Source organism: Cygnus olor, chromosome 14, assembly GCF_009769625.2.
Source record: "Cygnus olor isolate bCygOlo1 chromosome 14, bCygOlo1.pri.v2, whole genome shotgun sequence".
NCBI classification, from domain to species: Eukaryota; Metazoa; Chordata; class Aves; order Anseriformes; family Anatidae; genus Cygnus; species Cygnus olor.
The window spans coordinates 6,821,406-6,847,775 of record NC_049182.1 but is presented as its reverse complement, the minus strand read 5'-3'; the positions used below and the strand labels follow the sequence as shown (position 1 = coordinate 6,847,775).

Genomic DNA, 26,370 nt, shown 5'->3' with positions numbered 1-26,370 from the left:
TAGTAATTTGTGAACTGGCACGCATTTGAACACTTTACATTACATAGGATTTCCCCTTCCTGGGCACTGGGTTCAGCTGTGTCCCATCATCCCCCCACACACTCTGCCAGGCATACACAGAGCAGCAGAATTCTTGGAACAGTCTCTCCAACCTTAAATAGAGTCCAAGCTTATTAACACATGTTTATCACCTTAGATCACATCAACAGCATTACAATCTGTTTCTGGGATGCACAGAGTTTTGCTAGACAAAACTGCAAAACAGTCACTTGGGCTGTTTCAATTACTTCAAAGTGACGATATTTAACTGCTTCAGAACAAAGCACTGCAAAAATCTTCCACTCTTCTTTTTTTCTCCCCTGACACCTGGTACAGCATCATTCATGATTCACTGCATTGCAAATACAATTTTGTTTTGAGGAGTTTTACTTATTAGGCTCACTAAGAGGCTTAATTGGCACTTTGCACAATGGCCCTGTTTTCTTTGTCTCTTGCTATATATAACATAAGTTACCTTGACTCTTGTGATGAGTTTGTAGATACTGAGCTGTTCAGACAAATCAGGCTTTGAGCCCCAGTGTTATTTTTCTGAGAATATCCAAATAGGGAAGCATGGATGAGAGGTTTGTGATAACTATTGTGTTGCACAATGGGACCTAACTGTGCAAGTGACCTCTAAGGTGGGAGAGCTCCATCTGCAAGCACCCACTGGTGGGGCTTTGAATACTCCTGTGTATGTAAAGAAACACACCTAATTACATCTTAACTGGACTTTGACATCCTTCAGCTCAGCCACAAATGGAAGAATGTCATCTTCACCTTGGGGAGCAGAACACAATTGGGCTCATTGTTGAGCTTAGAAGTGGGTGTTGTGAAGAGAGCTGGGATTTTGAATGTCTGAGTTGATGTCTGTGAGCCTCCTTTGGCTCTGTTATACTTGTGTAAGCAGAGGGGGGAATGTCTTTGGATTGTCAATGGTTATCATAGGCTTTGAAGACAGTTTGGGGACCCCTGGCTAGAATAAACACGGAGTTTATCAATATAAATTGAAACCCAGTAAAACCACAGCAATCTAATCCATGCAGGATGTGGTCTGCTGACTTTCTGCTCCCAAAATAGGAGTTTATGGTCGGTGAAGATCTCTTTACTGACTAGGAAATTTTTTACTGTTTTTAAAATCAGTTGTTTGACTTCTACTTTTAGAAAAAACAAACCTTCCTTCTCATTATTTTCAGTTCTTTCCAGTACCTTCTGGTTACAAGTCATCATTACAGTAACTGAACTCCCTCCAGAAATACATTAGTTCATCCCTCATATGATTTCTCTTCGTGGGAACTGAGAGTGAACGGAAATTACATGAAGGGTTTTAAAGTATTTATTCATGTATTTTATGCTTGCTTATTAAAAGCAAGGTCAGAACTACATCTTGTCTCTCATTGAAACTGAGAAGGTCAGAAGCAGTTTTTAGATCCCCTTTACAGTGGTTCTTAAATCCTAAGCTAGGTGTCCTAGCAAAGCTGCTGGCATCTAGTAACAGTCAGTAATGATCAGCCAGGCCACCAAGTTCTCTCATCCCAGTCTAAATCACAATTATTTGGTCATTGGGTCAACTTTTAAAGTCATCTGGTATAATTACTAGTGCTCCACTGCCATTAGCTACACTGCATAAGTTTACACTCCTACCAAATTTCACCCAGTGTATTCAAATTGGAACAATTTAAAATATACTGCAGTTTCTTCTCTCTGCTGGAATACATCAACTCCTACATCTCTAAGAGCTGTGAATTCCCCTTGGCTTACACAAGGATTCAGATGAATGCTGACTAAAGCACAGTGATTTTCATTTCACACTGGCACAGGCCTGCCTTTTGTTTCCAGACAAACATGGATTTAACCATAGGCAGTGGGCATACAAAAATAAAGCCATACATTAACATATATGCCTCGTTTCATTATCTTTGACCTTCTCATATGACATAAAACCTACAGACAGTTATTCTTAGCAAACAAGATTACTTACAGCAGTAATGTGTTGTATATAGTGTCAGGCTTAGAAACAGAGCAAATTAGCAGCGCGTGAATGCTTCATTTATTTTATACATCTTCGGCTGGTCTTACCACCAGAGGTAGGGCTATACAGTTTGCGCCTCTCCTTTTTGTTTTGTATTAAAAAAGCACAACGCAAACAGAAGGCAGACCTGGCTATTTATATCAGCTCCATCAGAAGTGGTGACAGGTATAATTACAGAGGAGAAATTACAGGGCTTATTTCAGTGGCATTTCTCCTGCTGTTCCAGGCAAGATAGAAGATTGAAAGTGTTCCTGACATATCTCCAAAGCAAAGATGCTTCAGTGAGCCGTTCAGGTTATTTTCAGGTTGATTAAAAGCTACCTGCTCTAGTCCTCAGTCGGAAACAAGTTGCATGGGGTTTGCCTGTTGGCTTGATCACCTCTCCAGGACACCAATTCAAGCAAGCCTGGACCTCTTTGTTAAGACGCCCGCTGCCAGGTAGGCAAACACTGTGCTAAACTCATCCACAACTCTGCCAATCTACTTGCTCTGGTCTTCACCACTCTTATTTTGCTCATTTTATGGGATGCGGGTCTGTCCTGAGCAGGAATCTCACACCAAGCTCATTTGTACAGAAGCTTTGCAGAGTTGCAGCTGTTTCTGGATCCCGTCTGGTCTCAGCCAGCTTTCCCAATGCAGGGATGGTATTTTTTAGTATGAGAAGCAGTCCTCGGGACTGACATGAAGTCATGAAAATAGGGGTCAAATTATGACCCATCATACTACTTCCACGCAACAGTGCGAGGGCAGCAGACAAACTGACAGCAGTGAAGGCAGCACCGAGTTATGCATTGCGAGCAGTGGAATGGGGTGACCGAGCTGTTTTAGGGCTGCTCTGCAGTGATTTCAGCATCCAGGAGGGCATCGCTTCTGAGCACTGAGCTGCTCTCACATCCACTGCTCCAAAAACCTTTGTTAAATGGGGAACTATGCAAAGGTGCCTGTTTGAAACCTCCAAGCCTTACCCTTCCTCACAGAAAATCAAATACTAACATGAAGACATTTTAAAGGCTCTTAACAGCAAGCCTAAAGAACAAAGAGCGAGAACAGAACAACAATAGCTCCGCTGCTTCCCCTTGATTGGGTTGTTTGAATAATGTTGCCTTGTTACCTAGCAACACAGAGCTTATTGCTAGGCTTGTTACAACCTAATTCATATTTGTCATAATTTGTGTAATCAGAACTGATCATAAATAAAGACTGAATACAATCAACTGACTTATGTTTGCAATTAGAATCAATCTAAATCAGAGAAGGACATTAACAGCTCAGTCATCGGTTCTGGCTGACTTATTCCCATTCCAATACTTCTACTTGGATATTTACCATATTGTCCCTTACCATAAACTCCAGTTAGGGCTCTATGCTTTTTTTTTTTTAAATAGAAAGACATGGCTTTAAGCACAAATTAAGAGGCATCATTATACCCAGGTTTGGCTAGACTTCCCTGGTCAGCTCCATTCACTTCCCCATTTCAGGTACCTTTATTACCAGCTCTCCTGGGTGATTCACATCAAGAAAATATTCGATGCTCCTTCCTATCTAACACTCGTCATGCCTCACCATTAGGAAAATACTACACTAGCTGTGCAACTGGTGCAGACAAAGCTCACAGAAGTGATGATGCTGATTTACCTCCACTGCAGACCTGTCCCGATCTGATAACATAGCACTTTCGCTTGCTGTCACAAAAGACTTTGGTAGCATATTGGTATAAAACTTACACAGCAGCTCTTTAGAGCTGAGCTTTTACACAAGACTAGTCTGGCTGCTGAATGTCTATCTTCTAGGCTAGAAAAAACAGCTGAGTGGGGAACCTCAAAGATCTGAGACTGCTTAATCAAGAGAATACTAATGGGGAACAATTTCCAAATATGTAAGAGGGAGGGAGCTGCAAAGAACAGGTCTGTGCTACCTCTAGATGAAGCAAGAAATCTATGTGCAAGAAAGGGTGTTTTGAAAGCAGAGCACTGCTCAGGACCATGTAACAAAAGAATAGCACCTGGGGAGGCTGTGAAACAGGGTACAGGCTGCCTTGCAGTCAACACAGCTCCCCAACTCCCCATCCAAGGAGTGCGGGAATTACTTTGATTCTTGTACACCCCGTTCCCAGGGCACTCAGTTTAATTAAGCTGATAGGTGTGAGAAGGCAGCAGGTATGGCTGTCAACCAGCACAGCAAGGCAGTCCCACAAAAGTTACTTACTTCCCCTGAGTTGCTATAGCAGCTGCCTGTTGTAGGGACCAAGCAGGCTGTCTGCACCTTTACTCCACTACACAGATCTGTACAGGAGACTGGCCTGGCCCTGTTACTTCCCCCCCTCTGTATTTTGTCCTTGGTGAATCTCTTCATTACACAGAGGAAATTTTCATATATAATAAATCTTCAGAGCTGCATCCTGCAGTACAGTGATTTACAGAGCATTAATCTGTGTACCCCTTATGGTCTAAGGGTTTTGCCTTGTTCTCCCAGCAAGACTGCAGAAACATTTAACTTTGAGAATTTCCTGCTCATGTATCACCATCAAGCCTACAGGTTTATTCCACACAGGGCAGGGTAAACCCTCTGCTCCATCCCCCTAGAAGGGGGCCCTTTTCCTAGACAGAAGCCATGAGGGACCATGCCATTAAGTACTGTGCAAGGACATGAGGAGGGGCCCAAATGCTGTTACCTGTTGAGGGAATTTGCTTCCTGCCAGGTGCAGGAAAGGCTGGAGACTGTGCCATTGAGCTTGAGAGTTAAGGGCAGGACTCCTGGGCCCTTAGTGATTTCACAAAGCCAGAGAAAAATAAAAGCAGGCATGGTGCCCCATGCAGCGAGGTTAGATGCAGGCTCTGCATTGGTGTAGCCCAGCGGACAGAACTTCCCACAGTGCCTGGAGCATGACACAGCTCCCTGCTGGCCCAGCTTTGGAGCAGGGCAGTGCCTTAGCCAGTGCTTCTCTAGTTGTCCTTATTTCTTCTTTACCATTGTGAAGACATTACCAAAATAACCCTGTTTTCCTGGAGTGATTTGTTCTGTGAAGAGGGCAAGGAAGGGGAAAAAAACAAGTCTCTCTGCTCTGATCTCCTCCATTTGCATAAGTAACAATGGAAAGTTGTTACCGTTTCTTCCCAGCGTCCAATCACACAAAACACCTTCCTCCTTTCCCATCCTAACGCTCTTCCTGGCCAAACAGAAGTGGTGTCACAATAGCCTCCAAGAGGCTATGCCCTACAGCACCTCACAACAAGTGAGTTACCTACTCTGCACTGCAACAAATTTGGCAAGCCCAGACAAACCTTTCCCATCTGTGTGTATCCAAATTAGTATAAACAAGAGATGTCAAAATAACTTGTCTATAACACTCGCTCCCCTTTTTGCTAACCTGAAATAATTTATCACAAGCTGCAGCTATTCCAAGCTGCAGACATTTTAACATGGTGCATCACTGCTTCCAGCTTGGAGGAACCAGTACTAACACTGCTGAAGGCAAAGAGCAAAAAACATCTCCCCACCCCCAAAATTAACTTAACATAACTGATGGCGAGTCTTTATTCCTGTTACTTCAGACATGATCCAGGAGCTGAATTCACATGCACCACCAAGTCAGAACAGAACAGACCACTCTGAAACCAACACACATTTGTGAGAACAGCAGCGCAAGCAGTGCTCAGGCCAGGTGCAATGCTGGGGGAGGCTGGTCAGAACACTTCTCCCCTTTCTGCATACACTTGCTCAGCCCTTTGAAAGCCAGCAGGGAACAGAGCAGCATAGCTTTTTTTTTTTGTAAATGACTGCACACACCGCCGCCTCCTGCTGGGAAAAATATGGGATGCTGGAGAAATGCAAGCAAAAGCTATCCTTCACCAGAGCACTTTCCAGGACCTGATCCAAAGGACAGGAGGCTCCCCCAGGGCCATCACCATCCTCCTTGAGGCACAAGAACATCAGAAACCCCCAACATAACTTGCTTAGGAAGCAGACAGACCTTCCTCCAGGGCTCCTAGGGGTGGGTTTCTGAACTTGTGCTTTGATGGCATAATGTCAGAGAAAACAGAAGATGGAAAGGATGTTGTGCATTATCTTACAAGGTGATGCTTTCTGCAACTGAGCCCTTGTATTCCTGGAATAGTTTTCTAACTTTAAATTCTCCTGGGAAGCTCAGGACTGTAATGGGTAGTTATACTACTTAGGAAAAAAATATTTGTCTGTACATCAGCAAGTGCCTTGTCAGGATTAGTGTCCTGGGATAATCTGAACAACTGTCCAGCTGTCCTACTTGAATAAGAAAAGATGACAGAAACATAAAGACTCAGATATAACCTGGACAAGACTGAGAACTGATTCTTGTTCACTTTCTGCCTATATAATACAATGTCAGATACAAGCTCTGCAAGTGTCTGTTTCTCACACAGTATATATTAAAGGCTCTAATTTACTAAACCTTGAGCTTGCCCACCCTGTTACCATTCAGGGTACCTTCCATAGATGCCAGATCTCAACAAAATTGCCAGTCTCATGATTGCTGAGCTTTTTCTTCAGTGCTCCATGTTACAAGTTCATGCAGAATCTCATATGCACAATCTCAGCATCTGCTCATAAACAGAACTGCATTTTTTCCTAAAATTAGGGAGGGGTGACAAAAATGTGGGCCTATTGAACTTTAGAGCTCAGAAGGCCAAAGATTAGGAATTATTAATAAACATGTTTAAAGGAATCTCATCTCTGGGATTCTGACTCAGAACATCTGGTGCAGGCAGCGCTCTTACAAAGAAAGTTGGGATATAAAGTTGGAATATAGGTTTACACATCTCCAGGGAGAGTTTGGGAGTTTGTAGCTGAAAGGATAAAACTTATTAACCAATAGAAGTAATCCTATTGTATCCCTTTCATTCCAGGGAATTCCAGTTATTAAACAAAAATAGAAGCCTTAGAAAGCTTAAGAAGCCTCTGACTGATCCACACGTAAGAAAGTTTGAGAAGGGAACAATAACTGAAGACATTAATAAGTTTGTCACTCCCTGTGAAGGACAGGCTACAAAGGCATGTTGATAATTGACAGGATGACAGATCTGAGTGACAGCCACTGAAATACATACAACATCTAGACTGCAGGAGCCCTCAGCTCCCCACTGGGGATGCGCAGGGGTCAACTGGATCCTGGGAATCTGAGGGGTTTTGCCTTTTAGCACTGAGATGCAATTAAAAGGGAGCTCTGCTGGGTGAGTTGGACACTGCATACACCTCTGTTCACAACTCATTCTCCCATCACTAAACCTGCAAAGAAAGCATCTGAGAAACCACAAAATTTAAGCGCTTTGATAAGCATTTGAGTTTTTTGAAGGGTGACTGATGTGATTTCTTAAAAGGCTTCTTGTGTCAATTCTGACAGTAGAATGGACACACTAAAGCTGTTTAGGTAACTTCAAACTATCAGCTCACTTTGTACCACCTAGCTGCTCTAGCTAATTTTCTTTTAGTGATGTTAATTGCACTGTCTGTTAAAAAGACACTCGTACTACCCTTCAATTCCATGAAATGACAGCAAATTGCTGCTGCAGGAGCAGTGAAAAAGCTGTTCCCCCTTTAAAAAATTCATAGTGATCTAAAAGGACAACGAAAAAAATCAATTTATTATTCACCAGAGAACATATTTTGTTATCCTGAATAAACACAGCATCAGTACTCAAAGCCTGTCTGGAACAGCAGGGGAAAGGAGCTCACAGGATAACAGGTATTTATGCGCTGCTTTTAAAAAGCAAGCATAATGATGTGTGTCATGAATCTGAATAGGAAATGTGTGTTTTCTTTTAAATATTAAAAATTTTGGTTTGCATTTGAATTTGGAGGTCCTGTGAAATACTGGCATGCAATTCTGGGCCAGAATTCCATTGTCACACTGATATATTAGGTTAAAACTGATTCTTTTGTTTTACTTTAATGCACCAGCCTGAAAACTGCAGTGGTTCAGTTGATTCACAGGAAGCTTGTACGTCACTGGGGCAGTGACATCTGGTAGGAAAGCAAGGCAGATGGATAAGGGTGGCAACAGTTTTAAACATCTAATTTTAATCTGCCACAAGCCTGCAGAGGCTCTAAATGACTTACACATTGCCTATCCATACTGAGATGTGCAAAGGGTACAACTTCCTTTGTGTGAAAGCAATTATAACAAGATGTGAGTTTATAGTGGTATTGGATGTGGGGCAGGAGCAATCAATTACTCCAGGAAGGATGCTAACGCAGTATATCCACACACCTGGCAAAGCTGTATCACTGAAGACTAGTTATAAAAAGCAAAGATTCACTGTCTGCAAAAAAAATATTTTTCCAATATGTTTAATGAAGGTATTTCCAGATACAGATGAAAAATTATGGAGCTTAGTTTTGTTTTTTTAACTAGGGTGCTGCCTAAGTCTTTACACATTTGAAAACGACCATAAGCAATTAGATCCCATACCAAGTTTCAACCAAGTTGATCCAAATAATTCTTGCATCTTTAAGCTCTTAATTTTCAAAGGGGTTTTGTTTTTAGAAGGTGAGCTTTTTGAATATACTTTCAGAATGCAAACTAGAAGCGAGAAGTTTTAGTGCAAAGCCTGTTTTCATCGTTCTGGTGTGTGGGTATGATGCATGGATGTCTACAGCTGCAGTAACTACTGCACATATGGAAGTGTAATAATAGATAGGAAGTTCTGTAGTATTGCAAAGATCTTGGTTGCAATGGCACTGTATTCCTGACATGACCATGCTTAAGTCCTTTATAATATACACCCCCAACTGCTTATGAATAACAAAAAATAGAACATAGAAAATAATAGAAAAATATAGAAATATAACAATCTTGCTTCCAAACTTGACTTAACACAATGTCAGATAAACTAAAACACTTTTGCTCTTCCTCTCCTGGCACATCTTCCTGCGCCTAATTCAGACCTAAACAATGATGCCTCAGTCAGCCTCGACTATATCGCATTGGCACTGCATTTCATATCTGCATGTTCTCTAGCATATTTGCTCCAGGAAATATCTGCACCTTGTAGTATTAAGCTCCATGATTTTGTAGTATATCCCAGAAAATTGCTTTATTTACTCCACATTTTATTGTTTGACAGAATATTCCTATATGCATGAAGGAAGACTTTAGGTACAGAAAATATTACTAGATATCCAAAAAAATAAAGCCAGTATAAAGCTTGCATATACATATATGCTCTTGTAGAAATTGGTACCACCACTGGAATACAAACTAAACAAGTGGAATTTTGCAGCTGCTTCTGTATGAAAATAGCTTAAATCAATGCATTCTTCCTGCTAAACCCAATGCATACCAAGTAAAACCATTCCCTGCCTTCTGCATTTAGCTATGTTGTCACTTATGTAGAGAGCATTTCACAGCCTAAGAAGGAAACTTCATTCAGGAAGACATTTTAGTCCATCAACATATTAACCGCAGCTAATGTCATTTTTGCAGTGTGGAACAGAAAATTATTTCTTTGATTCATTGAAACCGATACCATTTTTGTCTTACATTTGTAAATACTTGATGGCAATAACACTTCAATAGCACTAAACAGAAATGGGCTCAGAGCAAGCATTTCAGGTAGATGCCATTTCTAGAGGCATAAAAAAACAAAACTCGGTGGAACTGCTCCCAGCTCCGGCTTCTGTCACACTGCTACAGCGGACAAGGAAAATCTGCAGTAGTCTCATGCAAATTTTAAAAAGGGAGATTTAATAAATGAAATATACTTAAAATCCATCAGTGGCCCAGTTTTATTTCTTCTGACAGTTAATTCATTTTATTCAGTGATATCTTATTTTGTCCTCCTCTTACTGAGTACTTTGTAGTAATAGAAACATTGAAAAAGTATGTTATCATTATAGCCTAAGGATAATAGAGGTAAAACTTATAGGAAGATGTTACATTTTGTTAAGCCAAATGTTATAGGTAGGCAAAATACACTAGTTTTCACACAAGACTATCATTGATACTCCAGAGAAGCTAGCTACACTTCCCACACTATTTCTAATTAATATAATTGACTCATATCTACAAACCATTTTTCTCAGTCCCATTTATTCGTTCGTTTTTAATGGTTCCCCCTCCAGTTAAGGAAAGGGACTTCACTACTTTATGCTGTTGCTTTTCCTTAGAGGAAATCTTGGATTCAGAAAGTTCTGTAGCAGATGAATTCTGCCTGGTAACTGTAGCCATAAGAGTCACAGGCCCACTGGGTGGCCTGGGTCTCCCAAGTATCAACCCACAAGCTCAGCTCTTCTTTGGATGTCCTGGTGTTGGTCTCCTTATCACTCCATAAAGGAGGCAATACATTTATATGATGCATTTATCCTTCTATAACTCCTATTTAGATGACTAATTTCACAGTATGACATTTAATGGGCTAGGGTAAGGGGTGTTATACCTAACCATATGAGTTGTCTGGCCCTCACTATTTGCCTCAATTCCTCATTTGCAAAATGAGGTTAAAGCACACTTCCATGAAACATTGTAAAACAATTCTAGAGATACTGGGGAAACCTGACAGCTAGGGACCTGCTTGGGACCTTGTCATTTGTCTTCAGAGTAGCACAATCTCACTACAGAATCACCTGGAACGTGAAAACCTTTTCTACAGGGGTCAGTTTTAACATGTTCGAGTAGTAAAGAATGTTTTCACTAACGATGAGTCCTTGTGATCATTTCTACTTTTCATTGACAGTATCTGGATTGCAGTCACTCAAGCTATACAACACCAAATAGAGGCCTGGGAACTAACCTGTGTTAATTATGTTTGTATCTTCTGAAACCTGGAGACCTGCTTGCTGAGCTTGCAGGAACTGAGGGTGGTTCAGCAGCAGCTTGCTTTGGCCATGACTGGTGATGGTTGAGCAGGGAGTTCCCCACATGGCTCTGTACCCATCCACGCTGGTCACAGTGGCAGTAATGGTGCTATCCCCAGCAGCAAGCAACAGCCAGCCATCTGTAGAGAGGTCAAAACACATTGCCTATGCTCCAGACATTGGCACAAGGGAAAGATAGTAGGGGAAAAAAACAGGACCTGCAGGAGACTGTCCCGTTGCACCCTGTTTTAAAAGCATTAGCAGCAATTTGATTATTTCATCCTTGACCACAAGCATGAAATTAACTTAGATCCTAATGCCCTCAAAAGCCAAATCTAGAATTTCAGGCAGATGTCAAAACCCCATGATGTGGGCTGGCAAGCAGCTGTACCTGTACAAGTGACTGCAAACAACTGCTGGTGTGGAGATGGGAGCAGGTTAGGCCTAGGTAAAATTCAGCCCTGAGCATACAGCAAAACTGTACCAGATGCTCTGAGCCAGCTCATCTCTAGTTTACATCTCCAGGTTTGGCCTTTGCATCTGTTACAAAATTAATTCTCAACAAATGTGTCTTTGGAATCATTTGCTACTGTTCATATCCACAAACTTAATCACCCCATCTTAGCAAGTCTTAATTAAAAGCTGATTTACTTTCATTAAAGGCCCTTACTTCATTCCTGTGATATTCAGTATTATCATTTGTGACCACTATTAATCACAGCCATACGGAACAGCCAATGGAGGAAGAAAAAGCCAGTGCTCTCAAAGTGGATTTATGTAAATTGTTTACTCACATGAAGATCTTTGAGATGCATTCTGTGATGTTCAGACTAACTAACCAAACACTAAGTGAATTTAACTCCATTTAAAACAAGATTTCCTTTAAGCTCCCTCCCTTTCTCATTATCCTTTTGTTCTTCCTTTAAAAGGCCTGACTCTGCTTTGCTTTCACTTATTTCTATTTGCTGACTGGTCCTGCAGTGCCTGAACGCTAAGGCAGCTATGAAAGCATTCCAGCCTGGAAATGGGTTGGTACATTTAAGCAGCAGGCTTGGCTAGACTGGGATAGTATTTGCTGCCCTGTTGGAAAGCTGATTTAGTTTGCAGTGTTTCTTTATACACTCTGCAGATGTTGCCACTTCATTGCTCAGCCCCTTTACAGACTGTTGATAAATAGTTTAGAAATCTCACCACTAAAATCTCCCACTGATCCTAGTATTGATCCCAGATTCTAATCCATGGCATAACTTTACCTCTCACCTCTTTCCGAAGCAGCTGCAGAAGTGCTTATTGATGCAGTGTGACACCAACTTTCATGTACCAGGAAAGCACCCCAAGCAGAAACAGTTTGGCATACACTGCAATATAGCTGCCTCCACCCCAAGAGGTCTGTGCTGATTTTGCTCTGTCAATACACTGCATTTGCCTCTAATACTTCGGATCTTCCTATACCAAGTCTTCTGATGCTTTAAGCTTAACCAAAAAAGAGTGCTGAAGCTATCCAGCTCAGCTCAAGGATTACGCCTGTCCTTAAGCAGGCAAGACTTCACATGCTGGTATCCACCTTGCACTTACGCCTTACCCGTGTTTTCCATGTTCTAGCGCAGACATTTTGACTTTCAACTTAAGCTCAGCTGGATAAGTGGGAAGTGTTTTCTCTGTTCTAGTCCAGGTCAAATGTAGAACAGCAGCATCATACCCCATAACTGGTGAGTCACCAAGGAATGAGAGACCTTGGCCCAGTTTTCACCAGGTTACACAGGTCTAAAGATGTAACATCACTTACTGTTATATCATGAGATATTTTGAAGCTGTTTCTACAGTGCCCACAGCCATATTTCTGAATATAGATTTTACTTTCCAAGTTTAGAGATACTGTCACCATGGATCACACAGCTATTACATGTGCAAATACAGTGGATAATGAATGCAGTTTCTAGTGCAGAAGGTCTAGTGGAAACCTATACTCTATTCTGAATTCTATTCCACAAAGTAATTATTGGTGAAGGTCAAACCTGTGAAATGGGAACCTCTATCACAAGTTCTTCTTTCCCAAAATTATTCAGCACCTGCCAAATCCAGCAGGAATGCTTCCATTGGTGTTAATGGGTATTGGATAGTCTTCAGTTACTACACTGGATATTTGTTGAAAATTAATTTTAATCATGTTTGAAAATATCAGCAAATATTTAAACGATAATAATTTGGAGTAAGAATTAAATGGCAATGATCCCCCACAGAAACCAGCCAAAGCATGAATACTATATTCATGATTTAGTACAGATTCATGGCTGGATTCTGAAGCTACAATGCTGGCTTTGCAGCTCTTCAGTATTTAATGAAATTGAATGTTTCATATGACAATTTGTCCACAGCTGGGTTCAAGCCTTGAAGTCAGAAACAACCTGTTTGCCATTTGGTGGGACACCCTTCTCATGCTCCCCTGGCCAGCTGGCATAGGGAGTCCACAAGTAGCCAGCAGAGCCAAAAGTAGAACAAGGAGAGCAGTTAAGAGCTGCAAGGGTTGTGGGTGAAGGGAGAAAGTTTGGCTGGAGGGGTGTATCACTGGCGCAGGCACTCTTCAAAAACAGGAGAGGGATATTGCTTCTGTCTTGATCCTATCTTGCCACAATTTTTTTTCCTGTGTTATGGCCAGAACAAGGCAAGATTCTCCGATATCTATAAGGCAAAAGTTCAGACCATTTTAGCAACCATCGCCAACATGGTGAGTGTAACAGAGGGTATTCTCAGCTACCCTACTGAAATTTAAAGCCTCCTTTTTACTTTCTGAACAGTTCACAGTAAGAGGACAGGAAGTGGTCTATAGTTACCATTAACACCCCCCACCTCCTTTTTCTCTACACAAGAACAGGGATGGAGGAAGTTGGGAGAAAGGAACAGATTTTTCAGTTTATGTAGAAGGTCTGAATTCTGGTTCTAAAATCTTAACAGAAAGGAAAGGGATAGTTTATTTCTTTTTCCCTTCCCTGAGGTGTAAAGTGCTGTTAGGTTATCCTTAGTCACTTTGAACATTTTTTTTGTTGTTGTTGGGTGTAGCTGAAACATAAGGGAAAGAAATATGGAGCTAAAAGAAGCAGTTTTGCCAGAAGGATAAGCAATAAGTCAAAAGAGAAACAAGTTCTTCTTGCAAGCTTATCAGAAGTTACCAAAAGGAACATCTACTCCAGAGCACATTTGCAGGTTCACACAGCAACATCATTTGCTAATACAAAGGGTTAATCTGGTTCACAGGTATCTTAACATATCCAGCCAAATGCAATTGACCCTATTAGCTGCATTTACAGCAGCCTCACCTTCCAACACTAGCTATATGAAAATCACTTCTGTATTTTTAAGGTTTTCCTCAAATAACTCTTCTAGGAAATAATTCTTTCTGCTCTGTTTATTACACATAATTCTGCTTCTAGAGATAATTGTGAATTATCTTTGATCACCAGCTGAAGAGTTGCCTGCATTTTAGTGACCATGAAATAGCTTTTAAGTCCTGAAAATATTTAATATGTATGTAAAACTGTCAAACCAAGATTCACCAGGCAGCCTCCATGCAGTGTCTTAAGTAAATTTCTTATATGGCTTTGGGATTTTGACACCTTTCAGCTATAACAGGGAACTCTTTGGAGCGATGACTTTTAAAGGCAAGGGTTTTCATACCTTTGAAGAGATTTCATTGAGAGAATGTTTTTCTTACTTTCTATCTGGTAAAGGTTATTTGGCTGTCTACTGCATCTTATTAATCAGGAAATGAAGACAAAAAAGACCTATCATTTATGTTGATCCAAGAGTCTTTACAAAGTCCATTACTTTCAATTTATCTGCTTAAAAAGGGAGAGTTCTCTTTGCCCTGCATGGAGCACACAGATCACTCAGCCTGTAAAACAATATGAAGCTCCAAAGCTCAGCTTTTCCTCCATCCTCATTAGTTTTTGAGTGGTTAGAAGGTCACCTGAGACAGAGTCTCATATACGGATTTTAGACCTTGATTAGAAAATATTCTAGTGTTAAAGTTAAGCAGAAGCTGAAAGGAGTCAGAGAACTGACTGTGAAACACCTTTGAATATAAATTCCTTGGAGCAGAAACCATCTTTTACTACATAATGGCACAGTGCTAGCCCAATGGGACCGAACTTTGTTGACCTCTAGATATTATGGTAATGTATACACTTTTAAAAAGTCTGGAAATAAAATAGACTAAACTCTGCAGAGCGAGAAGTGTGTTGCTGTGTGTTCGAACAGCATTCAGCACACTGGGGTCCCCAGTGTCCTATCCATACGAATGGTACAAGACAAAAGACTTCCCTAGAAATGCCAAAGCAGTCAGGAGTCTGCTGTGTGCCTCGGGCTATCATAATTAAGTCAGACCAGGTTCTGCTGCCAGTGGCATGAGAGGGAGTCATGCATTGCATCATTTTTAACCTTCTTTAGACAGCATGAGTAAACAGGCATTGCCTGTTGTGGGGTGAGGAGGAACTTTTGAGTGCATGCCCTAACATTAGATTTTTAAGTAGAAGCTTGACACCTGTGTCACCCCATGATCCCATTATAAGTGACAGGATAACAGCAAGTGACCTCCCACAGCAGAAAGGACTAGAAGGCCTTTCAGATCTATCCCAGCCCTATTATTTAAGAATTTATTAGCTACAAAGCAAAGACTTTCATTTCCATCCAGTATTACTCAAGAGTTAATAACTACAGACAGATGAAGATGAATAAACCCAAGTTCTAGCTTAATAATTTGGGAGTCCACTGGTGGAGTGAGGGGTACACCCTCTTCTCACCAGTAGAAGGGTACAGCCAAAGGACAGAGGTGCCTTCTTTCTCCTTTAATGCATTTTCAGACATTCAGAGTTTAGTTTCCCCAGCTGCTGATACTGTAAAAATGTTGCTTGGCAACATGGTAACAGGGGAAAAAATCTTCAAAAACATTAGGAGTTTTTGTCCTTAGAAATGTACTAGTTCAGCACATCCAACCTCCTACAGATCCATTTTAGAGGAAAAGAGGCACAATGATCCCCCCCATGAACTAGTTCCAGAAGCCTTTAAAGTGAAGGCATTCAAAATAGGACAGGAGAAGGGGTGCCCTTGGGTGCTCAAGGGGTGGGGGCAGACCCCTGTATGGGAATGGCAGCAAGGGGAGCAGAGCTGGGCACATGCCATGCAATACTCAGCATTCATCTGACATCTCATACAGGGTGTCAGCAGACATTACACATGAAGGCATTACATCTTCCACCCAGAGTTTTGCCATGACGACCTAGGGTGCTGTGATCATGCTGACCTGTTCCTCACTCCCAGGAATCAAATGCTCACTAGCAGTGACTAGTGGGGACAATCTGCTCACAGAAGTGGTGACACCAAGGTAGAGAGAAGCAAAAGGCAGACTGCTGAAGAGTTGCCAAACCCAGGGACTTAAATTTCTAAAGCCAGCCTTGATGCTGGCATGGAACAGTCGCAAGGAAGGGACTACCTGTTAATTATTGCGATGAATTCCCACTGAAGTCAATGCTTGCAGCAAATTTTACTTCACTAGACCCACATAGAAGTTTAAGTTCACTGCTTTTCTCCCCCCTCTCCTCTTGCACTGAAATTCATTATCACACTTTTGACCTCTGCAGAGCTATTTCTGATTTATACTGCTGAATCATGGTTACATGTATTTATCATCCAAAAGCCAGAATACAGCCTTACATCCAGATAAGACGTTCTTTCAAGGCAGAGTAAGTGATGTAAGTTCCTGCAAACAACAGAACACAAGTACCAATATTTTTAAAGCAAAATCCCAAAGGGCATCTGCCTTTATTTAACTGGAGGTAAACAAAGTTGAACATTGAGAGTTCTTGTGATGACAGCACAGACTCTTCAGCATTGTATGGCACCATTTCTGTTGATACTAATGCTAAGATTAGAAATCTAGATGGAGAGTCTCAAGATCAGAGTCCAAAAAGGTGTTCCAACTTTGAGTTGTAGCTATTAATTCCTACAGTTACCAAAACAGAGGGAAAGCCATTAGAAGAAACAGATTGTAGGAGATTATAGAGTAAATCAATACAGCTCCACATATGCCTATAACTAGAAATACACTTTAAGAGAAGTAATGCATGCCTTGATTACAGTTGTGAAGACCAGGAGCAGCTCCCCTAAATGAAAAGCCATCAGAAGGCAGAGGAGAATCAGGCCAAGTCAGTCTAGACTTGGGAAGTCTTCAAGTATTATGTAGGGAAAGTCTCCTCCAAAAAAGATGACTGGAACTCCACTAACAAACTCCTGCTGCAATGCCAATTTAATTAACATGCTTAACTGCTTGGAGATCTCTAAGATTATTCACTGGATTGGCAGCCCTTTCTCACTGCTAATTGTGTTACTTTGCAGGGAAAGGAGATGAATGAGTACAGTACCCCCCATCTTTCCCCGCTGAAGGAGGAGAATCACACCAAGTAATTTGACTTTGACATACTGTCTTGTTTTCACAGGTTTACTTTTTATAAATAAGCATGTGTGAGCTACTGAAAGCTAATGAGCTGGATGGCAGCAACACAAAGTCCTCCGGTGGCTGCTCATGGCACAGCAACTTGGCAGCGCTTCCTGGTGCAGCCATCAGACAAAGCAAAGCTCGGTTTACCTTCCAAAGCACCACATATTCAGTCAACACCATGCATGCTCCATGCCTGGACAAGATCCCCGTGTGTAAACACTCCCCAGAGGCTCTGATTAAACAGGAAGTCCCTCCCCAGATGAACTGCTGCCATGCAAACTCTTCTCTTGTTTGACCATCTTTCTGATGGCAGAAGGGGACAGAAGTAGGAAGGCAATATTGCTGGCGTGGACAGAGCCTGAGGATAAAGCAGAAAGGCATGATACTTAAGGGATGACAACATTCTTCCTAAAGGGCCTTGTACTCTCCGATTAGCTCATCCCATTTATACTGAGGCTGGAGCAGCCAGAAGGGAAGCTATCAGCAGCATAAAAAGGCACCGAATGTTTTGGGTCCTTGGGGTCCTGCATGCTTTGAAAGGAGGCCTCCAGCTACGCCAAGGGACATGCTTACAGTTTCTTTGGCTGTGGAGAGGGTGAGTTTGGACTTGAGGGCTGCCTTAGGGCTCCTCTGTAAATACAGTCTAAATATAAACTTGCACCCATGAATTCACTGGAAGTTTCAATGCTAACTTCAACCTTAAATGTCAATGCAAGTTTAAATGTTAAAGTCGGTAATGATTGCTTGCATCTCCTAGAGATGCACACATCTAAAGGCATCCAATTTCTTGAATCTAATTGCAGTGGCAATTAGCTTTTTGTACCTATGCATACAGAGCCAGAGCAGAGCTAACAGCAGCCACATAGCTACTGACCCCTTTTACATCTCATCAGCACCCATGCCATGTATACCAGTTCCCAAAGGAAGGGGGTACACCCTGTGCCCTGGCTGCCTGGTAAATGTACCCAGGATACTTTCCACTCTGCAAGTTGCCTCAGCCCCATGGAAGTCTGGCCATTTTATTTCACTAACTGAAGCATGGATCAACTCTGAAAACATTTTAAGCACATCCATCCCCAATATGCTAAGCACTTTTAAAATACCTGTATAGAAAACTTTAATTCTCACATATAAGGCTTAAATTATCATTTCAGCACAAAGTTAACAAGAGTGTACTAGAGTGAGAACTTCAAGTTTTACCCTGCAGACCCCCAAACCCTTACACAACTGTAGTAGTGCATTTAATTGGCATTTCTCAAAGATCTTCAGGTTCCTCTTCCACTTGGAATAATCACTCAACAGGAATTTAGGGAAGGACCAAACCACTGATGATCCACCAGTGCCTCTCCACCATCCCCTTTGCTCAAGAGGAGATGCTGAATATCATGAATCAAAGCAACCTCTGCAACAAAGCAACGCTCCAGAAAAGGGAAGGAATTCTATCAAGTTTCTAGATTACAAATGCACAGATGCTACACAGTAATTCCTCTTGGTCAAACCTACTGAAGCCTACGGGTTCATAGGCACTGGAGACAATAGAAACACACAAGTAAGGTCTGACTTGATCTTTACAACTTGTATTACGGCAAACAAAAATCAAAGCTGAAATAATTGAAGGAAACAGTCCTTTAAGAGCTCTACTGCACAGTATAGAAATCATTTAAAAATAAAATTTAGTTCCAGAAAGCTCAAGTTTTCAGCCCTTTATTCCCTGTAGGACTTAGCTTATCAAATTGGTCTTAAATAAGTATGTGAATAATAATATTTTCTTCAGTTATTAGTCCTATTGAATGGCAAACAATTCCTAATGTTTTTTATTTTTTCCGGAGAGTGAAGCTTGGCACAGTTAGCAAAGGAACATTGCCACAAAAATTAAACAATCTACTTTGATGTTCTAGATCAGGAAAACGACCATGCAGAGGCACTGATACCATGTTATCTTCCATGTGGATTTTACAGTTTGCACAGAGATAACGAGAAAGCTTTCTTCTCTTCCAATTACACCCATGCAACACCACTGTTGTAGCATTGTGGCTGCCTGAAGCAGAACAGTTTGCTTTCTAGGTTCTCTGTAGTGGCAATGTTTGCGAAAAAATTACAATGAACCCTGCAATGATACGTTCTGCCAATGTAACATCCACATTTCACGTGTAATTTTTTAAAAGGCTAAATTTGTAGATTCCACTATTAAAGCTTAATCTTCAGACTAACACTGATTTAAGTCAGTCCTGCTTCCTTTTCACACATTGCTTACTCCTAACGATGCATTTCCAGCACGCTAACCCTTGCATTTATACTAATATTACTGAAGGAACTGTCATGCTGTGATCTAGACTATGGAATGGATCCAGAATAAACCAATCATTTTCTTCTAATGAGTTTTCAGTAAAGCACACAACTTTTTTTCTAGAAACCCTTGACTTCAGAACACTTTCTTTTACTAAATACCATATTTTCTACTTTAATAAAGGAGCTCATATTTCAAAGCCTTGCATTCAGAAAGAAATGTGCAGGTAGCAGACAAAACTTCAGCATTTTAAAGTTGCAAGAGGTGACCACCCTCTACCTCAAGATAGCCTGAGCAAAAGTAAGTATTTTCTACAGAGAGGGAAAAAGCCACAAACTGGGATTACTTCAAGGCTATTTTATTAAGTGCAGCTTCTTTTAAAGCATCCAGTCATCAACAGAATCTCCCATCAATTTCAGTCCTATTAATGGCTGCTGTTAAACACTTTATAACAGGATAATTTCAGCACAAATATCTACAACAATAGTGGTCTATGTTTAAAGGTTTACATACATGAGCAGACAAAATATTAAGTGGTGACTAACCTATATGATTAATACCATGTACCATCCAGTCATCAGGATATTCATTCTTCTGTCCTCATCTGACTAAACCAAACATTTCTGTACTGCCATCTGCTTTGCTTCTTATTTTGTTATTGCTGTTCAGGCATTGCACTAGGACAGAAGGGATACACTACGTGTAGCACAGAAGTCCTGACACAGTTTCAGAAGTACAGAAAAACATCCTATGCTGTCAAACAATGGCCAGTGAACCTCACGCTGCTCCCACTTTCCATCTAGAGCTAGATGCATTTTAGAACTGAACACAGAAGTGCTTGTTCCTGCTTTGAGTTTTGCTCCTTTTCTTTTGTATGGACTTAGTGTTCAATTTCAGAGAATATACTATGGCAACTTAAGGTATGACACTGGTGAACTTTGGCTTCCCTTATTACAGTGTGAGAGACTGGGAAACCCTCTTCAGAAATCCTGTTTGCTGGGGCAGGACTTCACAGCAAACAGGAGAAGAGAGGTAAGGAAACAAAAAGAAATCTTAGTAGAGGCCAAAACTGCAAGTCATTGTAAATAGTTCTCAGCTGAAAAGCTTTGAACAGTTTCCTTCTATTTACCATTCATCATGCAGCACAAGAACCTTCCACTGGGAAGCTCCAAGGCTTTTATTACACCTATCTACCACTGCAGCCTATGTGAAACCTAGCAGAGATCAGTGCTCCTATCTGCACAGAGGGACATGCAAAGACACTGCCTAATACTGGGGGGTGGAAAAAATGCTTCCAGGAGTTCTGAGAAAGCATTAATGCAAAGCAGGAATTGAGAAACCCTCTGACTGCAAATGCTCTAGCAACAGGGAACAGATTATAGCTGTAGATAAAACCCTCTCACCAATTGCTGTTGACAGCCATCAGGGCCAAGTTCAGATAGCCAGGGGGACTCTTAAGATGAGCAATGCCATACAGCTGAACCCTGGCAGAGGATCCCAAAGAATGGAAGATTATTTTCTGAGTACTCTGCATAAGTGACACGCACCATCGTTCAAAGTGCAGAAAGAATGTCCAAAATGAGGAAAGTTTAGGAAGAAAATGAATAAAGCATCAACTTGTGACAACACATTGGACATGCAAATGCAACAAATCTTCCCAGCAAGCATTCTGAACATCCATTCACTAAGTGAAGCGTATCACTTCCTCGCATCTCACCTACTAAACGCCCCACAGCTCAGGCACAGTGTGTAACCCAGGAACAGTCCTCAGGCAGTTTCTCTACACAAACTCAAAGGAACAGACCTGCCTGGAGAATCCACTCCCTACTTCAGTGACACTGATTTCATCTGTTAGTCAGAGCACATTTCTTTGTGTCATTTTTTCTGCAAAGAGCCCTTTTAAGCTGTCAATTCATTGCCATCTGTCAAGGAAACCACTCTGTGGCATCACCCTGAAGAACAGCTCAGCATCACAGAAGCCTCAGTGGAAGGAGCACTCTCACCCAGAGCCCTGGAAGGCAAGACTTGCTCAAAGTTTGATGCTTTTTTCCACCTCCTCATTTCTGAGCTGGACTCCACGAAGGATATAACTTTCCAGCTGCTGATTTTTGCCAGCTTAGTTTGTATCAGCTTAAAGAGTTGCATGGAAGAGCTTTGTAGTGAATAAAACCATAAGAGTAGCCACAGATCTTGTGGTAGAACTCCTTTTTGCTGATAATTATTTTAACTAATGAACTGCAATAAACAGTAATGACTACTCTAAACCATGTCTACACAACAAGAAAACACGGGATCTTTACCATCTGGGTAGCAGGTATGACAAACCTTCCTAGTCAAAGCCACATGGTAACTCATGGCATCACATTGGTGCTCTGCAAGCCCTGCTAAGCAAAAACATCACCACCTTGATACAGCAACACAATTTCAGCCTTGCTTAGTCAGTGTGTACTCCCAGATGACACCAGGAGACTCCTTCCATACAATTCTGCAGTGTGACACCAAAGCCTTCATTGGCAGGGTGACCATTTCCACACCATCCTGGAGGAACTGTGGGTAAAACACTCAAAGCCCCACCATAACTATTTTCTCCTCTGTTCACCAACAGAAGATAGGAATGAACTCATTCTCCAGGGCTACAAGCTAGCATGGAAGTGTTTTCACATGCACAAAGCTTTAAAAACTTAGTTTTAGTTTCAAAAATTTTCCCCCAGAATGACAAAAAATAGGCTTTGAGCCAAAGAACAAAGCTCTTACCATAAAGCTTTAATAAAGAACAAAGACCATGTATTTCTTCTCTCCAAGGTATCTACGGCAGTGCATAGAAAGGAATTTCAGCAGCTATTAACTGACTAGTTACATTATAGTTTGAGAGACGCATTATAGTGCTCTACAATTATTGCCAACTCATACTAAATTATTGGCTTCTAAAACAGAGATATAAACAGCATTTAGGAGACAAAGACCTGTCAGTGTCAAGCTAATACTAGACCAATAACTTTCCTGTCTATGAAACAGCACACTCAAATACATGTCCACTCCCCAGCAGCCACCTTTCCATATCACTTCACCTTTCAGTCAAGCAATGTGAGAAATCAGAGTTCTCACACAGGTGAGGTTGAAGGCTGTGGCTTGACAATGCATCATTCAAAAGTGATTTTAAAATATTCTTCAGTCCTAACACCAACGCTTATTTACAGCCTATAGACACACACACCACACATCACCAATTGCATTAACACAGCTCAGTTGAGAAACAAAAAATATTACAGGGAAGGGAATGGACAGCTAACCAAAGAAGCTGGTGAAAGGAGGATGGAGGCTCTGTCTCACAAAGCAGCATTACTGCCAGCATACCATTAAGTCAGATGCCTTCTGAGCAAAAAAACATAGCAGAGTACAGTTGGGTTATTTTCACCTCCCCAGCTATGAGCTGGACTGCCTGAAAGCTACCTCTGGGGAAGCCCAGAGCCCTAAGGAAAACTATCCTTTTACGCTGCTTCTCCTCAGGGAGCTACAGAGACTGAGTCAGAACAAATCACTTGCAGTTTACCTGGTAGCTACTGAGGGAGCTATTTTGTAGTGCTTAACTTGAGATTTTGGGCAACAGGAATTTCAGGCTGGTCTAATAAAAGACAAGTAGTTTTCTTCAGCAGTGTCAGAAAACACAGGATAGCTCATACTGTATCACTACAGGAGACTAAGCAATACAGAATAAAACAAAGAGTGTAGACCAAAAAAATGGTGAAAAATATCACTGAGAAAACCCCAGTGCTACTCTGCGGACAAACTTGAAGCTTTGTTTCTGACATAACCATTGTTTGTAAGATAAAGCCTTATGTATTCATTCCTTCTTCAACTGACTCTGGCCACATTACAGAGATTGAATATCTTTGAGAGACTTTTCCTACAGCAGCAGAGAAATTCACTGCTGATGGAGCAAGAGGGCCTTTCGGTACCACCTGGTTCCAAGCCATACTAATTAATCACCAACATCAGATGTAAGTCATCAACAGGACTCACAGTAATACAGCAGCTCAGAGGCAGGGTTTACAATCTCCCCTATTTCCTCAGAAAGACTTCACTGCCTCCAGCCAAGCCATTGGGCACCAAAGCAGCCCAGTTGGTACCTCCACACCTCAGGGGAGGACCCAGCTGCTCAGTTCTCTCCACTCAACCCACAAAAATGCTTCAGAAATACCACCACTCATTTGTTAACAGAGAACGGATGAACAGAGGGCTTGTTTAAGCTCGTACCACTTCAGGATGGCCACTCTTATATTTACTAATAATTCCATTGTGTCTTACCTTGCAGCTTTCAGCAGGGCTGGCCTTATCCCTCCTGAGGTGGGGGTCAGCTGGAGCAGGGCTTCGCTGTGAAGTCAGTACCCAGAAGGGCATGGCAGGCCCAGCTCTGCTCATGCCTCTCCTCAGGCCTTTTAAAGCTTCCCCAGCACCTCCCTCAGCTCTGGCCTCCCTCTCACCACCTGTGCGGGGCTGCAGGAGGAAGAGCCCTGCCCTTAACGCTTTGTGCCCAGGCCAAAATTTGCGCCCAGGCCCAAATCCAGGCCCAGGGCAGCACTTTGCAGGTTTGTGCCCACCAGGGAAGAAGATCTCTCTGATGACCCAGTGGGCAAAGTCATCCTTGGCCTAGCAAGCTATGGACAGAAAATATAATATATGCAGAAATCGATACCACCACCCCCAACACTATATATATTTATTTTTTTCTGGGGCTGCAAAAGATGTCAGAGCCACAATAACTACGGTATTTCAGCTCTGTGGACACCTTTTAAGGGCAGAGCTCGGCCCTCAGCATGCAGCCTGGTGGTGGCTGTTAATCACAACTTCCCTCTTCCGTAGCCCAGGAGAGAAGGTTAAACGCCATCAAGACCTTATCTTGCGCCAGGCAGCCATTTTGGGTCCCTGTGCAGAGTGTTAGCAAGCCGGTGATGAATAAGGGAGTGTTTCTCCTTGGCAAGGCTCTCCATCATGTTAAATGAAGGCTTGACAGGCTTTGCGGCATGTAGCCTGCCCTGCACGTTGCCGTCAGTGAGGAGGGAGCAGCAGCTCCACTTCCAGGGTCATGGTTTTGCATTGACAGTAGCAAAAACAACAGCACAAGGGCTTCAAGACAGGACAGCAGAAAGGCACAGAGTAGGTAGGATCGTTATCGGAGAAACACACAAGTCCAATGTGTGGGAAAGGTGTTTTTTTTTGCTGAGTTTCTGAATACTTTCTTGAGGTTAGAATGGATAGGATAGTGCTGGTGAGCAATGTTATTCATATATTCATTTTAATATTCATGACATAAAGCTGTTGAATTAGGAAGCTGATTATTATTCTGTGGGAACAGAGACAGTTTGGACAGCTAGATTGGTACAGTTAGAAACAAAACCAAAACAAAGCAAAACAAAAAATCCATAGCTGAGAAACAAAGACAAGCTTTTGCTAGGTCAGTTCCTGTGCATCACCTTGGGGAAAATAGAAGCCTCTGTTGATTTTGCGATTTTTGTTCCTCAGTTCTGGCAGAGGCATTCGGGAGGAAGTTATGGACATTTTTACTTTGAGGAAGTTTCATTTTCAAACTTCTCTACTCATATGAGCTTTTCACAGTCTCTCAGGATCCCCTTTTGCTTCTTGTGTGCTAGGGGAGAGTTCAGCAATCAGCTCTGCAGCACAGTGGGGAGGAGGATGGTCAGACAAATAAAATAGCTCCTCATACCATAGGATAGGAAGGGAATCCAAGCCTGGAAGGACTAGTTTAGTTATTGCTTGGTATTTTGGTCATAACCGTTACGGTGGCTTTGCATCCAAGATCTGCTTAGACTCAGTCAAATTCATCCATTTTTGGATTCTCATTTCACTCAGTGACAGGGAACCAAGGGAAGGCTGGGCCTCCAGCTGGCGCATGCTCCCCTCTGAGTACTGCTGTTTCAGGAATGAGCACAGTAGAAAGGCAATGGAGCTGTGTTTGTCATGCATTCACTTTCAGTGCTAAGGCTCCATTCAAAAAGAGTCACCAAGCTTCACATTTGTGTTATTTCTTTTTCAACAGTTATGGAATTTAAAAAAGGGCATTCATTCAATTTTTCATGGCTGCTCAGGGGTCAATATGGAAAAGTGTCAGGACAGTGTCTAGCAAGACATGCCATTGAATTCTCTAGAGCATTCAAAATGTTGTACTTACAATGACTAACACACCAGTGCTATGTGTTATATCTGAGAACATTCCTGTTATCTTGGGAATGGAGCTAACAGGAGGCTAACAAAGGCTAACAAAGAACCTCAAAGGGTAAAGAGCTCATGGGCATGTGAATGAATAGCTCGCAGACCCTCAGAAGTATATGTCTGCTCCTCCCTGCTCCTCCTGCTGGTGTTTGAAGTCATCTCACCGGGTTCTCCGCCAGTACGGTCCAGTATGGCCTTGTTGAGTTTTATCAGGTATTGTCAGACGGTAGCTTTCCAACAAAGATGCTCTAATTGCCTGGGAAAGGCGAGCTACAATGCTCTTACTGGCCTCTTGCACAGTACAACTTAACCCAGTCATTATTGCTTGTATCTCATCTAGTGGCATTAAACCAAAATTCTCAACATATTGTTAACATTTCAAAATACCCACCACTTCTGCAAAACCCCTTCAAAGGGGTCTTTTCTTTTGCATGCTCCACAGGCTTATGGGAATGGAGAGAGGATGGC

General features: G+C 41.9%; 1 protein-coding gene across 1 annotated transcript in view; it reads right to left on the bottom strand.

Annotated features, from left to right (window-relative positions):
* Positions 1–24,162, bottom strand: part of GRIA1 (glutamate ionotropic receptor AMPA type subunit 1) — a 189,328-nt gene extending 165,166 nt beyond the window's left edge. Inside the window, exon 1 of the mRNA XM_040573409.1 lies at positions 23,980–24,162. The gene's annotated coding sequence lies outside the window, so the exon portion shown is untranslated. The remainder of the gene's footprint in view (positions 1–23,979) is intronic.
* Between the last annotated feature and the right edge of the window lie 2,208 nt (positions 24,163–26,370).